Below are 13,517 nucleotides of genomic sequence, written 5' to 3'. Positions count from 1 at the left end.
TATTCATGGAAATTGACAAAACCAAAAAAAAAAACATTAAAAAGGATAAAAATAGTTGTTCAATAACATATAAAAATAATAAATATAACATTAAAACATTGTTTTATCATGAAATGCTACGCTATGTGAACTAAATCTTCTTCTGGTGGTGGTGTGACTACGCCCCTGGATTTTGGTGGATCATCATTGTCGCTAACATATCCGCACTTAGCCTTCTCACTTCCATAACTCCACAGCAATGCTCCATATCTTTGACGCAGGTAATCAGGATTAAAATCAGCATAAGATATATTGATTTGGTCACTGATATACTCGGCAAATGCAGTAACATATAACCCACAGTCTCTACAAAAAATACAGAATAAATTAAAAACTTAATGATACATTAAAAAGGGCAAATGAAAAAATTCTTGATACTTACAGGCTATCGCTTTCCTGTGTAGGGATGTCTTGTGCAAATTCTATCATGAAAGGAACTTGAGGCTCCAGAAGTGAGCCATTATTGTTGTCTTTATATGCTTGACAATCAGCAAATTTTGTGCGTTCATTTTCTTCAAAAAATCCACTGTCAAGTAGGTATGAAGGAAGCATTTTAGACAACATCTTGATCTCATGAGGAATTGTTTGTTTCCTTGTGCTAATTGATGAGTCAAAAACCCTTATCAACCTGTTTTTCAACTCAACAACAGCCAACACCCAATGGAATTGTTGATCACAGTTAATTGGGATGTAGACCTCATCTACAAGATGCCATGGTAAAGCAGCTGGTATTCCAAACCCTTTGATGATGTTAATTATTGACCTCTCATGTACAGATACAACTGAAGCGCGATCAATATGTTCTTGTGTAGTAAGACTATCATCATCATCGTCCATGTAATATCTATCATAACAGTTTTTTACATGTGACATGAACAAACAGTGGGTTGTTGTGTATCTGTATTGATCCATGCTGCAAAGTTTTGATTTTTTACGAAGGTAGTAAAAAATCACATCGATGTGCTATAAACAAAATGAAAACAGAGTAAGAAATTATTTACATCTAAACAATATAAAAAAAGAAATATAATTATGTGAATATAGTATGATACTTTTGCAAATTAAATAGTATGATACTTATACATAATGTATCATTGCTAATTAAATAGTATGATACTTATAGATAATGTATCATGATGTTATAATATAGTTATGACTGATACATATTTCATAAATAGTTTAATATTTTACCTCATCAGACCAACACTTGTTTGGCTGTGACATGGCATAAAACCAATTCTTGTTCATTGGAAAAGCAACAACAAAGTCCATCATCGTAAATCCAAAAGAAGAAGATCTTGATCTGTATTTATCGTCCGATGGGTTCCTGCATATATGATACATAAGTTTTCAATGTATGTACATGATACATAACACTCAATTATTTACAGTTTTTATATAACAAAGTATCATGAATTAGTTGTATATAAAATGATTACGCCTAACACTGAGAAAAAAAATGTATAAAACTTACTTATTGTTATGATTTTTTAGAAGCCCCCTCAACAACCAATTCATGTAATCCTCAATCAGTTTCGGCGAAACTTTATCTGCAATGCCACATCCTTCGAACGGGAAATGGAGTCGAGCCATATCCTTCAATTTCTCTTTTCCCTTTTCGCTTGACCCAAAAGAAGTACAATATGGAGATTGAATCCTTCTCGAAGGCATTCTATTTCTATGCGCAGGAGTGACTGCATCAGTTTTAACAGCAATCTCCGTTATTGGAATTTCAGTGGGTAATTGACTGTCGGTCAACAAGTACTGGCTGCTAGTTATATTCTTTGGATCGTAAGAATATAATGGTCTAGCATTGGTAGCATCTTTACCCAAATCTTTGATAAGCGCATCTATTGCTGCTTGAGTTGATGGCGATATTGTTGTTGAAGTTGAAGAATCCTGTATAATATGATGTAATGATTTTTAGAATAAATTTGTGTGTAATGAAATTGTGTGTCATAAATCAAAATTGAAAAATGTACCGATGAATCCGTTGTTGTTTTTTCGGGCAACACATGAGGGATGTTGTGATGAACATTGTCGTCAACGGCTTGGTCCATGATATGTTCATTTAAATCTTGGTGCGACTGATGTGCGTCACCATCCTGAATATGCAGTTTTGAAATAAAAACTGTTAATATAATTTGTGCTGATACGTAACATTGATAACAATCACATGATACATAGTATTGATTAAATATGTATGATACATGACAGAATATAAAATGAGAAAAAAAAATGATCATGATACAAAGCATTGACTATATGTGCATGATACACAACATACCCAATGTATCATAAACATTACCTTTGGATCACTGACTATTGGTTCACCCTCATTTACGGCAACACCAACACCATCCACATCGACATCCCCTGCATCGTCGACGATATGATGCTCACCATTTTTACCAGAAAAACCACCACCATCCTCAGCTACACCACCCATATCATCGAGATCAACCGGTATTTGCTGAGATGTTTGTTTGTCAGACTGAAATGTGCTTGTATCAGCCTGAAAATTGATGTTCTCTTTGCTAATAGATTGCATCAGCTGGGAGTGATTTGCTTTTATCAAAATAATCAATTCCTCAAATTTCTTGTCAACCTAAAAATTGTAGATACATTTAGGATAAATAAAAGTTTGTTTAAAAATTACAAAATAATTTACTTACGTAAGTTTTCAAATATCCTTTCAACTCTTCAATATGAGGAATTATATTGTTGACATTCTGTGAATCTGCATATCCATGAACATCAGCAGCCGGGTTCTGAGAAACGTCTGGAACAGAACCATGTACATCAGCAGCCGATTTCGGTGACACTTGTGGAACAGAACCATGTACATCATCAGCATTCGAATGTTGAGGCAGACTTGACATGGAAACATGTACATCATCATCCGGTGTCGGAGACACATTTGATTGATCAGGCTGTTTCTGTTCTGACACCTTCTTTTTTTGAATAATTGATTTTTTTCTTCTTTTTGGCGGTGGTGGAGGAGATGTATCAGACACTCTAGAATATGTCCTCTATAACTGTTCTGGCGGTCTTGTGGAGAAATCATCTAAATCATCTTGCTCGTTTGGTTGTACTAATGGTATTGATGTAGAATGAGCATGTTCAACTTGAGCAATATCAAAAGCTTCAATTTCCTCTGCTGTTGGGACAATGTTTGAACATGCATTCTAAATGTATCACAAACACATAAGATAATTTAACTGTTAGATACAGTAATAATTCATAATGTATCACAAAGACATAAATAACGATATTCCATATACAAAAATAAAATTTTACCTTTTGGAAAATGGTGGACATAAGCATTTCAAACTTTGCCTTTTCAGACACAACTCTCCAATTGCATATTCTTGGGATGACATTGCGTTCTCTCACAGCTATTTCTGAATTTAAATTGGATGCACATTCGTATATCCAAACATTTAGTGCATATGGCATCCCATATAATCGGTACAACTTTTTACTAACGTCAAAATCCTGTCTAAGTGAACCAATTAGTTTGGAAAATGATAGCTGACCCCAAGGAAAATGTTGATATCTACCATCTTCAACCATTAGAAAGTCGACAATAGATATCGCTGTGTTATCAATAGTAGCTAATACAAATGTATGAATAAAGAACAGTATAGACATTTGGAGTGCATCCTGATTGCTCTCCCAATTACCCATCTTAAACCTTTGAACTAGTTGATGCTTTGTAACACTATTGACTGCACCAGGGAAATACTTTTTAAAAAGCATACAATTAGTTTGTTCTGGGTATTTGAAATCATTGGTATTTCCTCTGACCTTAAGTCCTGTTAATAATGCAAAATCATCTATACCAAATTTCAGGACACACCCGTTGGAATGTCTAATATGCAACACATTAGGGTTGCTTTGTTCCAATTCTAAAAGCAATAAGCACTTAGTTATTTGGCCCTGAAAATTACATTTAGAGATGTCTAAAAAGGGTCCAAAAATTGTATCCTTAAACATTTGGATAACATTATCCCCCACGTATTTTTCAAAGTCCTTTAGGAAATTGTTGTTAAAGTTGACAGCAAACCTTATGGGATGTGTTGGTATCTTTTTAATCTTGTACTTCAGTGGCTGCAATTTGAAAATAAAACCGCAAATTAAAACGATATAGAAATATAACTACTAAATAAAACAACTAATAACTTAATGATACATGGTTTCAGTTTTCAGAATTTCATACTATATGAAAAACATGTGATACATGTCTATAACATGTATCATTGAATTAAATAAAACATTATAACATGTGATACATGTCTAATACATGTATCATAAACAGCGACTAAACAACATACACAAAGAATCTATATGTATCATCAACTATATCTGATGAAGCATTTATTAAACTTAATGAATGATACATTATAACAAGTTTCAAAACATGTATGAGTAAATCAACTAAACAACTAATAACTTACTGATACATGATATCATACAGGAATTCATACTACATGCAGAACATGTGATACATAGCTACTACATGTATCATTACATTGACTAAACAATGTACACACAGATTCAACATGTATCATCAAGCACATATTATACTTTACTACAATTATTGAATGATACATTATAATAATTTTCAAAAACCTAATGATACATATAAAATATTATGAAACACAACAAATTCACGTATCAGTTGACCATCTAAAACACTATACACCCTTTTTAAAATGTATCAGCAAGCACACTTGATTCCTTAAAAATTTTACTAATTTAAACAACACCATTTTTAAGTACCAAAATACTAACCCGAGACAATGTAGGCCTAACAACAGTGTTTGCTGCTTCTTTTTTCCTTTTTTGTTGTATTTTTACAACCTTTGATGTTTCGCCATGGTCTTTGTTTGAATCCTTTTGAAGATTCATAGGATCATGCAAAGACTTTTTCCTATTTTCTTTCCAATTATCATCATCGGAATCATATATCCTTCTATTAATTGACGGATCCATTACTATGAAGTAATAGAACAATTAACAAAAACGAAAAAGAGAAGAATATACGAATTGATGATGGATTAACTATAAAAAGGGTCTGGGTTCTTACGATTCAATATTAGGAAGAAATAGTCGAATATGGATTAAGAATAAAAAGAAGAAAATAGAAAAATCTGCTGGGTTGAGAAGATTCAAAGTTATGAAGAAATAGTGGGATGAAGACGATTAAGGAAAAAAAAAGAAGTGAAAGGTGACTTTGGTAAGAACAAAACGGTAGAATGCAGTGGAAGTTACCCTGCTTCTATATTTTTTGAATTTTGAAATTCAAAATTTCAAAATTTGTTCTTTTACTTAAATTTAATTAAATTTAATAATTCAAAATTAAAAAGCTGATTAAAAGGTTGAGTGTTTAAATGGAAAAAATTTAAAATTCAAAAACTGATTTAAGAGGTTGAGTGTTTTAATGGAGAAAAAATAGGCATTAAAATTGGTAAATGTGTATTATAGGAGAGAGAGTGTAATGTATCTAAAAACTTACACTAAAATAAAAAAAATAGGAAATTATGTAATATTTAAAAAAAGTAGGGAAAATTGGAGAATATAAAAATTAAAGTTGTGTATTTAAGTTATTTTTCCTTATTTAATTCCCAGCCCCATAACCGACCCGATCTCTTTTACCTGCGCACCGACCCGGTTCTGCTAACCTGACCCTACTTTTTCCCTTTACAAAGAATCTTGAATGATGCCCTCGTTCCCAGAAACAACCCCAACGCAGAATAATTCTCCATTGCGCGATAACAGCAACATAACTAGCAACCCGTACGTTTCATCTTCACGATCCCTCCACGCGCTTCACCTTACCTCATGCGGGAGATTCACGGCGATACACGGACACTACACGGAAAGGCAACAGTAACACAGGAGGTACGGTTCCCTTTTGTCCTCCCGTCCCTTTCCTCGCGTACAGATGATAGTAGCAGCAGCATGCGAAAGGTCCTTATGGGGTCGAGATCAAGCCATGTTGACCTTCAAGGGTCGAAATAAATCCAAGCCGCTCGCGTTTGTTTGCGGGGAATCCATTTTCTAGTACGATAGACAACTCTTTGGTCCTGGATATTTTTTTTGAATTTGAGGATGGAGTTGGAATTCCCTCTCTACCCTTGATTCCTATCCGTTTTACCTCCCCCAATCCGAAACCCTAATCTTCTTCCTATATATATTCTTCTTCTGTTCATGGTTAAGGGGGATTTTGTCTGAGAAGAAAGTTTTCAGCCGCGTAAAGAGGGAAGAAATTTTTTGGGGGAGTTTTTTATGAAAATATAGAGAAAATCTGAGGGAAGAAAAAGGATCTGGAAATTCTTTAGTTAGTTTTTTGTTGGAAATTTCTCATAGCGAAGGAATTGATAGAAGGAAGCAACTACGAGCTATATATGTAAACTAAAATATACTCAAGAAGAACAGTAGAAAAACTTTGCTTCTTCTTTCCTTTCGAGTGCTTTGGGGTTCTATATTTTGTTCAAAAGTTGTTGGCTGTTGTTCGTGCTTGGTAACTTGTGTGGTGGAGAGTTGATATCGGCTCGCTATCGGTCCAGAATCGCTGCCCCGGAAAAGGTATCATTTTCTTCTCGTTAAATTCTTTCTTCGCTTCCTTCTCTTTTTATCCGATGGTATTGGAGAACCATTTTAGTATCGATTGTTGGATACTTAATTTTCGCCTATTTGGTATTTGAGAAGTACTTATTCCTAGTTGTGTTAGTCATGGTATTGAGTTAAAACTTCGCATATTTAGTGGTGTCATCTCTTTACTCCTGTGTTTAAAAAATTTCTCCGTTGCTCTTCTGTTCAAGTATGTTATCCGATGCCGTGCGCTTTATTCTTTCATCGGGTGTTGAAGAAATGAATCAAAACGACAACATTATGGGTCATATACTGTATCTATTACTGTTTTGAGTTTTTTATTATTATTTCTTTTGCTGTTGTCGGTTTATGTTTTGGACATGGCTGTGAGTGTTGAATGCGATGGAGTAAATTGTTCGCAGCTTTGGAGTTATTTTCAGTTTTATTGAGGTAGCAGTTTTTTTTTTTACTGATTCCCCCCCCCCCCCCTCTTTTTTTTTGGCTTGCTATTTTTGCTAAAAGATTTTTACTGCGGGGACATATTACTTCAGTTTTCCAAATAGAACGATGTTTGAGCTTAAAATCGATTGACAATAGTGTTGGTTGCTCGAATCTGCTTTCCCTTCTAATCGAAGTTGCGAAAAAATGCCAAAATTTGTAGATAGCGGCATATGTTGTTTATTTTGCTTATTTCTTTACCCGTGTTCCCATAATTCTTTAGTGTCATTTTGCATTTTAGTGGCATCAGCTATGGTTTTTTTTAGATTTACATTTGTTTCCTTGTCACTATTTGATCAAAGTAATTATGTCTTGAGCCTCTCCAAATGGTTACTATTACATCGATTGTTTATTTGTCATCATCTATTAGCACTTCATTTATCATGTGAGTTTTATTTCAGTTTTAAGTGAATATTCTCTAAGTTTTGTAAGCTATCTTTCGTCATCTCAGCCTTACGTTGACATGATGAACCAATCATATATATTTTGCCTATTTCCATGTTACATGTTCCGGTTATGTTGCATAAACTCAAAGTGTTTTCCATCGCTAGTTCTTATCATTTTTTGTTGTTCTTGCATGTGAAATATATCTGAGTTCACTAAGAACTCCTACCTTCCCTTGCATTTCGGAGAAGCCGTAAAGGCTCAACTGTTCATTGAGTCAAGCCATAAAAACCGATGGAGGAGTACCGAAATTTAAAGAATTGAAGAAAGTCGGACAAGATTGATTAGAAGACCAATTTTATTTTTCGCATCTCGTATTGTATTTATTTTCGGGCATAAGCCCTTTTCATCTTATACTTTTTTGTATTTATTATGTGTAATTATTCGTTTAAATTAGGAAAGGTACAAAATAAGTCGAAACCCAAAAAGGGAATAGGTCAAAAACTACAAAATAGGTGGGTCCAAAAACCGGTCAAGGCGAACAGAATCCGGATTGGGAGCCACATTTCTCTCCCTCTCTCTTTAGTTACTTTTAATTACTTGTATGTTTTACTTGTCGTTAGTTTAATAGTTAGGAAAGCCCGATTCCCCACAAAACGCTGCTTTGGTTTTAAAGACTCGATCAAATCAAATAAACGGCTTAAAAGATTTTAAAAATTAAAATTCACTTAGATGAATAATTTTTCACTTTCAAAACAATCTTAAATGATTTTTGCATTCATTTTCAAATAACTCTAAGAATTATTTATCACAATCATATTTTAGCCAAACTAAGTTAGTTGCCGGAAAATCGCAATTAGGCGGATATTTTATGGGCCTAACACCTTCCTAAAATATTAATGTGAATCCTCGAACCCCTTTTAATAATTATCAATTGATTTTTCTGTTAAGTCTTTTGAAAATAAATGTTTTCTTAATTTTTCTAAAAAATTAAGTGGCGACTCTAAAAAGTCGAAAATTTACAAAAACAAATATTTTTCCTTTTTATTATAACAACGGGTACCTTTACAGGTTGTGGTTCTGACAATAAACCTTTGAGGCGTCCGTGAAGAGTGAGGCAGTAGCCTCCCCAAGCCTAGCCCTTAAACCCCCATTCCTAAGTGATGACCAAGAGGACCTTCACAGGTCGTAGTTGCATCCGTGAAGGTTGGACTAGTGAGACCCATAGCCAGCCCCCTCCAGACCACAACCCAAGTGAAGAACACATACACTATCATGGTCATTGGTCCTTCACACGGACCGTGGTAGTGCCTGTGATCTTAGACCCTCAAAATTTCAGTCCAAGTGAAGATTATGTCAAACTTCATTATTTGTGGTCCATTTCATGGTCCGTGAAGGTGTCATGGTCAGCCGGTCAAGTTTTTATGTAAGGGTATTTCAGACTTTTCCATATTTGTTAGAATTTTAAACCTCATCGTTTTATCCCGAAATTTCAAAACTTAGAAAATTAGAATCAGGAAAGAAGAAAGAGTTCACAAACCCTAGCTCCAAGAACACAACAATTTTTCACCCGTTTCAGCCCCGAAATAGAAAGATTTCTTCATGGAATTTGTTACTAGGTATGTGGATTTCACTAGTGGACCCCTTTTACCAATTAAGTCCCTAGTTTTTCAGTCGTATTCTTGATTACCTTAATACCGTATGAACCTAGGGTTCCTAAATGTTAGAATTGTTGGGGTTTTAGTTGTTAGAATGATGCAAATCATATTTTTATGTTATTGTTCAGTGTATTTAATGAGTTTCACAACCCTAGCTATATACTCTTTTAGTTCTATAATTACACATCGTAGTTCAGATATTTCAGTTAATTCAGTTATTTAAGATATGCATGCCTCAGTATAATAGTCATGGTTAGTTAATCACTTAATGTATCGGTAGTCCCAAAACTACTAGCCACGTAGGTTCTAACTCCCCTTTGGAGGCAACATTTTAGTGATCACACAAGCATGCCTCTATACCTTTAGCCTGGTATATTGACTCCTCTCGATGGAGCGTGTACATCGAACTACACATTTAGATCATGTTGTTTTATAATCGGTTATTAGTAGCTCTCACATTTCACTCAGACTCTATAGCATTGGCCATTTAGGTATAGTGAGTAGTACAATTTCCACATGTTAGGAATTTGGTCTTTGCATTAAAATAGTCCAGTGTTCATTCTCTCTATCATTAATTATTATTTCATTTTTTATTTGATTTTTTCAATTATATGTTTATTTCAGTTTTACTTTATCCCTCATGCTCAGTACCCTTCAAGTACTAAGGCATGCATTATGCTACATTTTGTCATGATGTAGGTTCAGGTCCTCAACATTCAGATCACACATAGATCAATTCCCGATCTTCATTTTAACAACATTAGCGGTGAGTCCTCATTCTTCGACGACTAGTGACATGTTTATCTTTATCGCTCTTAGTATTTTAGTTTCTGTTTTGTTAGATCTAGTTGGGGCATGTCCCAACATTTCTAGTATATTGGTAGTTAGATTCAACTTAGTATTTCAGTTTAAGATTCTCTTGTATTAAGCTCTGAGTTTCTCATATATTCAGTTTAGTATATGGATATTCCCGATCATTTTCACTACTATGATATTTAGCTTCCACATTTTTCTGTTTAAGTTTCCGCATCAGTGTTGTTATCATAGTATGCTAATGTCATGCCATCACGGTTAGTTTGGGATCACTTGTGGTCCTAGGTCCCTTGTACACATTGTCACATACGGGGAGCACCCCCAAGCCGTAACCGGCGTCATTGTCCTCTTTTGAGGACTAATTAGCTTATATAATTACATTCATAGGTAAAAATGCGAAAAAAATAAAACTTTTCTATATCTATCCTCAGGTTTACATAGACCTCTCGCATACACATAATATATTCATATTGAGTATACATAGACCCTTCGTATAAAAAGCTTACATAGTCTTCTACTTTTATTTCACACATATATATATATATAAGATATTTAACATAATCTTAAACGGATTTCTAATCTCATAACCATCTAAAACAAGAGTATATTAATTGGGCATATCTCATACATCAATGTAATAAAACCACATATAGTCTATACAATGTTTAGTACCCAAATGAAAAGGAAAGAAATAGAAGTCTTATAACTAGAACAACAACAAAAGTTTGATAGTGGCATTGCCCTCGGAAAGTGAGGACCTACCCAACTTGGATGAGTGAGAATTCCAATTTTTCTTTTAAAGTCGTCTCAAAAGTCCTTCAACGACCGGAACCTAAAATATTGGGAAAAAGGGAGAAAATGGGGTTAGTACACAACTTGTACTAAGTATGAGACCATATGCACACACATCATAAAATCATGCTAGAAAGGGAAATTTCATTAAAGCATGCACTTTTAACTTTGTAAAGCCTTATACACATTCAACAAAACCACACCAATCAATAAGACATATATATTAAGTCAAGACCATGTACATCACAAGAACAACTATACTAAGTCTACTCAAGACAACATGCATATCAACATATTTGAGCACATAATCAAGATAAATCTATCATCAAGTTATAACATCAATAAGCATGAATAAGAGCTCATTACAACATAACCAAAGCGGGGCCATTACTCATGAACCGTCATTAAGCAACTAGTGCAATGGCTAAGCAAAGCTCCATAACCATACTCATTCAACTAAACCCAACAAGAACCATACCAATGTCCAACTTCTCATAGCATATCATTTAGAGTACATATCATTTTACTTTATCAATAGATACCAAACACATGTTCATAAGTTAAAACAATCCTCATATAGTATCACCAATATGCAATATCATCATATACATATCATATACCTTTATAAGCATAAACATATATAAGAACATCCTCCTAAAACTTCCCTCAAGGATAACTAGTGCAATGTGTAGGTAGAGTCTCACACCCCTACCAAGACTAAGCTAAACCCCTTAGGTCATCCTAGTTAGAGTTAATTTCTTTAGTTCATTTTATCTTTTTGGGAACATCTTGTCTTAACTGACATAGATCACATGAGCTAATGTAGAATCCGGTGTGATGGAACCCTACATCGAACGAAGGCGGACTACTTGCCAAGGTAGTACCAAAACATGAACATAGCATCTAGGTGGATCCATTAGCTAGTATTTCTATTATGGCAACATAGTTCAAGAACTAGGTGATATAGTTGGGACCCTCTTTATGCTACATGCATTATAGTCCCCAATCTCATGAGTACATTAGTGATCCTACCTTCCCTATGTGGGAAGGGACAACTCTTCAATCTATCTCACTCGGTGCTAAGCTAGAGTCCCTTTGGAAATATCTTTAATGCCTTTTTTAATAATAATAGCTTAATGTAGTTCATAGGGTCTACACCTTATATAATCATCATCATCATAGCTCAATAAGAATTGCATGATTTTTCTTCTTTCATCACAATTCAAATAAGTGAGGTTAGCACATTTACATAGTCACATCATAATAAAGCACATTGGTAAGTTATCACCATTCTTATAACATTTACATCATAGCCAACAACCCACAATCCATAGTTCAAGACATTTCATTTCAACATCATACCAACCTATCAATCTTAATATAAGGTAAACTTCAATACAACATCATCACTTAATCACAAGTAATCACAATTGAAGTAAAGAATAGAGATCACAAGATTTACTCAATCTCCATCACAATGTCATTATCAAGGTCTTACCATCAACATCCGACTTAACCCAACAATGGTATAATAGCATCAAGTAATAGTAACCAACACAATAACAAGGCCAATTGAATCATTATACAACAATCTATCACTAGTTCATAGCCTAGAATTAGAGACTTAGGTCAAATTCATAACCTATTTCTTAACATAGATCAATTACTAAAGAACTAGCATAATTGCATTAAAATATATCATAATATACTCATAATTAGCATAATAACAACATTAGGATATTAATTCACACAGTAACCAAACCAATTAAGTCAATACTATATCATTCAATTCAAAATCACAATCTAGGGTTAAGGGAAATAGGTCATCTTCTACAATTGAGACCCATAAATCAAGAAGTAACATAATTGAGTTACAATAAATGTTAATCTACTCATAATATCAAAAATAAATGATAAACAAAGAAATTCACAAAATCAATTTCGTATTGGAAGAAAACCTACTTCAATTTCATTTCTTCTGAAATCATCTTGAAGGAACCCTTTTGGGGAAAGAGATCCGAAAGGTGAAAGAAATCCCATATCTTGTTGGTTGATAAAGTTTGATGGATAAACTGTACCTTTAGTACCCGTACAACTCTCTTGACCTTGAATTCTATGGTGTTCTTCTGCTTGGGAGAGAGAAAGAAGTGAGAAGGAGGAGCAATTTGAGTTTGGGAAATTATGAGGGTTAGGTTAGTTTAATTAGGTTAGGGTCTTTATAGAAGTCACTAAAAAACTTAATTATACCTCCCTTAACCCCAACTAATTAACTAACCACCTAATTAATTAAGTTGACTTACCTTAAAACGTGCAACAAAACAGTGGACTCCAGAGATGAGACCACAACTACGGCCCAATTGTTCAAACGACGGCCAAGGGACTAACCTTCCTTTTGGTCCATAGTTTTTGTCAGAAACTTTTCAAAACAGGACTGCCATGTGTTTGGATAAGTGACCATCGACGCCTCGATTGGCCCACGATCTGTCGTTTGCACTCGTTTGTGGACATTGCTTTTGGCAGTTTTTGCCAAATGCAAGGGTCCTCCTCAACGGACCTTGATTTGTCCTTGGGGAGTCATGCAAAAATTTTTAGACTATAAACTAACTCTAATGCGTGTAAGACACTCTTCCACCAAAATTCATCATCTTCCGACTCCTAAAACTTAGTCAATTAGGCTAAGGCACACTGGAAACTCATTGAACTAGTTTCCGGACGTCATGAACGTTCCTTGAC

At 34.3% G+C, this 13,517-nt stretch overlaps 1 pseudogene; it reads right to left on the bottom strand.

The window, feature by feature from the left end:
• Positions 1 to 36: 36 nt before the first annotated feature.
• On the bottom strand, positions 37 to 4,321 carry LOC107012437 (annotated as a pseudogene).
• Positions 4,322 to 13,517: the final 9,196 nt, after the last annotated feature.

The sequence above is a fragment of the Solanum pennellii genome, chromosome 1, assembly GCF_001406875.1.
Source record: "Solanum pennellii chromosome 1, SPENNV200".
Classification (NCBI taxonomy): domain Eukaryota; kingdom Viridiplantae; phylum Streptophyta; class Magnoliopsida; order Solanales; family Solanaceae; genus Solanum; species Solanum pennellii.
This window is presented reverse-complemented; position numbering and strand designations above follow the sequence as displayed.